This window comes from Mytilus galloprovincialis, chromosome 13 (genome assembly GCF_965363235.1).
Source record: "Mytilus galloprovincialis chromosome 13, xbMytGall1.hap1.1, whole genome shotgun sequence".
NCBI lineage: Eukaryota > Metazoa > Mollusca > Bivalvia > Mytilida > Mytilidae > Mytilus > Mytilus galloprovincialis.
Window position 1 is genome coordinate 9968794 of NC_134850.1, and position 3624 is coordinate 9972417.

The following is a 3624-nucleotide window of genomic DNA, read 5'->3' on the forward strand; positions in this document are numbered from 1 at the left end:
GTTAAATTATGTTGTTCAAAAATATTTAACGACTGCGTTAACTAACAACTTGTTAAAAATTTAACAACTGATTAATTAAACATTTTCCCATAAATCCCCAAAATTCTTCCACTTCCTGTTTAACAATGGCTGAACAACAAACCCCCAACAAGAAACTACCAAGAATTAGAGGGACTAATTTCACAAGTATGGAAGTGAATTTGATCAGTAGAAGAGTGGTGGAGGAGCTAGGGTTATTGAGAGGAAAATTTGGCCCTGACATAACTGCAGATGCAAAATACAAGATGTGGGCCAAGATTACAGATGAGGTGAATGCTCTGGGGGTCAGTTACAGGAAACTTTCAACTGTCAAAATCAAATTCAGGAATCTAACCCGAGATGCCAAGGAAAAGTTTACATACGAGAGAAAGGAGAGAAATAAAACAAGTGGAGGACCAGCACCAAAACCCATAAGTATGGCAGAGGAAAACATCATCAATGCCATGAAAGATACATCCTCCTTCAAGGGAATAGACGGTGGCATGGAGACCTCTGTAGGTTGGTATTTGAGAAAAAGTAATATTACGGAATTTTCATTCCTTTGTTTCGCCTAAATTTGTCTGTTTTTATTGTTTTCTTTATTAAAGTTACAAAGAAAACCCCAAAACTAAAGCAGTCGTCTGCTATGACAGTAGGATATCCCTTTTAAAGAAATTCCCTGCAGACGTCGCCAATGTTCTAAAAATAGATTCATGTGTTTTGCGATTACTTGGCATGACATTCATGTTACCTTTTATTTATATATTTCCTTTAATTTATTACATATTGTTGAAAGAACCACCATCTACAAAACAAATTGTGGTTCACGATGCATAAGATGGTAATTAAATGCTGAAGTTTTCTTGCCATGGCTTTATAATAAAGTTTATTATGGCGGTCAATTTTGCAATGCCCCTTATGTCAAAATTTGCCCCATTGAAAAAAATAAATAAAAAAAAGTGCGGTAAAAATTCCATACAAAATTTATTTACTTCCTGTTATAATAATTATAAAATTAATATTAATTTGTTGATACCATCTTAAAGGCACTTGCAATGATTAAATTTCCACGGATATTTGACATGTCTATAGTCCTTTTAAAAATAGCATGCAGTATAAAAACATAATTGAGTTATCTTTCTTTGTGCCTTATCATCTTAAAAGTTATGGATTTTTTTCAGGGATTTCTCACAAAGACACCTGTAACAGCAGACACTCACAAGGTGTGTATATATATATTACATGATTTATACATAATACTATAAATTACTTAAGAAATTGTGTTTCATGGATATTAAGAAGATTTGGTCTGAATGCCTATGAGACTTTATTAATTATGCATGAAATTCAAGTTTCCACAAATCTAAGAAGTGCAATCAATTTGTCAACTGATTTAATATATTAAGCCTTGAAATAGTAACTTATAAACAGTTCCATATGCATGGTTTTTATAATTGTATAGCAAACATGCCAAATTATGTCTGATCAGTTCATAATGAAGGTTTATAGATAGCAAGGATTGTTTAGCAAATTTCAGTCATTTATAATGTTATTTTACAAGTATCCCAGATCTGTAAACTGTACTGTCAAATAAATGTTTTATATATTGATATGCAAATTTGGGAAGAGAGAAACAATTGTAATAATTGTATAATTTGTTCTATTATGAAGAGTATAAAGTATCAATTCACTTCTTTAAATAAAACAAGTCTTTTTACATTATTTTCAGACAGCATAACATCTGACCAAATGTTTACAGTTGAACCCATCTCACCAGTTCCAGCTCTGAATGGTTCTCCAACATGCCAGACTGTTGATGGTATTTATTACTTAGATTATTTCATTAATGGTTTAGCAATTTTCTTTATTTTGCATTTTATATAAAGTTGCAATGATAAAGCATAAGTTTTGATAGAAATAAGTTGACAATAATATACATGTATTATGAGTTGCATGTGAAAAAAAATCTTAATAAAAAAAATCTCCTATTTATTTTATTTTTATGTAACAGTATGTTTCAAGTTTAATCAAAATCTTTATTTAAAACAATTGTCAACTTGTAGATTTACCATCTTCTGTGGAGAGTATCTGGATAAGGAGACTGGGGCAGGTTCACCAGAGAAATGAGGAGTTAGCACTTTCTAGTGATACTGTTCATGCCAGCCTACCTGTACCTGTACCTGTACCTGCACAAAAACAGACTTGCACTCATCAACTACCAAAACCCAGGTATGTGTTTCATATGTTAAAATACAGCACTGTCTATGATGTATTTACACAAGTTGTTTAGCGAGTCTGATGAGAATAACTTTTTCCTACAGATTCCAAGTTTGTTTTAAGATAAATTATTTTGTAGGGAATCACTGAAGCATGACTGGATTGGGCACCCCTTAGGTCAGACAGTAAGCCCCCCCCCCCCGAAGTTCTGGATCTGCCACTGAGAGACCATGATTAGAATGGAACAATTGAGTTCTCACAAGCACATTCACTATTTTCAGATTTTGTCAGTCCCTGTCCCAATTAGGGAGACTGCAAAACAGTAAATGACTTGGGTTGCTGTCTGTTTAATTTTTGTTTTTAGTTTATGTGTCAATATTCATTTTTTTTAATTGTTCCACATTTGTCGTGTCAAGTCAGTTATTTATAAGAGCTAAACAGTATTGGGTTTCCTCATTGTTGAAGGCTGGAAATAGTAATATTATTATAACAAAATCTGTGTCATTTTGGCTCTTTGAATAATTGTCTCATTGGCAATGATAGTAATATTAACACGTCTACTAAATATTGAGTTAGATTTTAAAATAAAAATACCAAATAGTAAAATTTCTATATTTCAGTGAAAGTTTGCAGAAGAGGAAAACAAAGAGGACTGCAGATGATGTGTATGAGCTGCAGTGTCTTGTTTTAGAAAGTGACCTCAAAAGAAATGAAATGCAAATGGAACTTTTCCAAAGACAAATGCAATTTTACAACATGATGATCCAGAAGAAAAGTATTGAAAGTGAAAACATGATTTTAGATGCTCTTTTAAATACAGAAGCTTAGTCATAATTAATTTTTATTTATTTATTTTTCTGTGTTGATGATTCTTGTTCTCTAATATTCCATTGTTATTGATAAAAAAGTATTAAAAGATGTTGTCATGATTTATTTTTGATTGTCAATGATTAAAAAATGTTGTTGAAATATGATCTCTAACAGCTCTTCCATCTTGATGACCATTGAAATGTTCCCCAAGATCACCATCATTGCCTACAATTACTCCATCATCTTCAATGTCTGGTTCATTCAACAAAATGCATATATTGTGGAGTATAACACAAGCGATTATTATTTTGCATGCCTTGCCCGGTTTCATTCTTATCTGAAATTTAAAAAAAAATCATAACTTAATTTATTAAACTTAATAATTGTCTTCTTATCAGCATTTTGCTAAAGTAGTATTTTATAATAGTTGGCATTGCATGTATGTATGTATAAAACAGGAAGCTGTGATATCACAGGTATGATAGGCAATGAGACCCTTTTCTGTTGTGAAAGTAATGAAATATAAAAGTTTACAGTATGATATTCAACATTGGAGCCTATAGTAAGCTATAAATAGAA

The 3624-nt window shown here is 31.6% G+C and overlaps 1 long non-coding RNA gene across 1 annotated transcript; it reads left to right on the plus strand.

Annotated features, from left to right (window-relative positions):
* Positions 1-1136: 1136 nt before the first annotated feature.
* LOC143056498 (uncharacterized) lies at positions 1137-2377 on the plus strand. Its single transcript, XR_012972377.1, has 3 exons — positions 1137-1241; positions 1748-1837; positions 2082-2377. It is a non-coding gene; the product is annotated as an uncharacterized LOC143056498 (long non-coding RNA).
* Positions 2378-3624: the final 1247 nt, after the last annotated feature.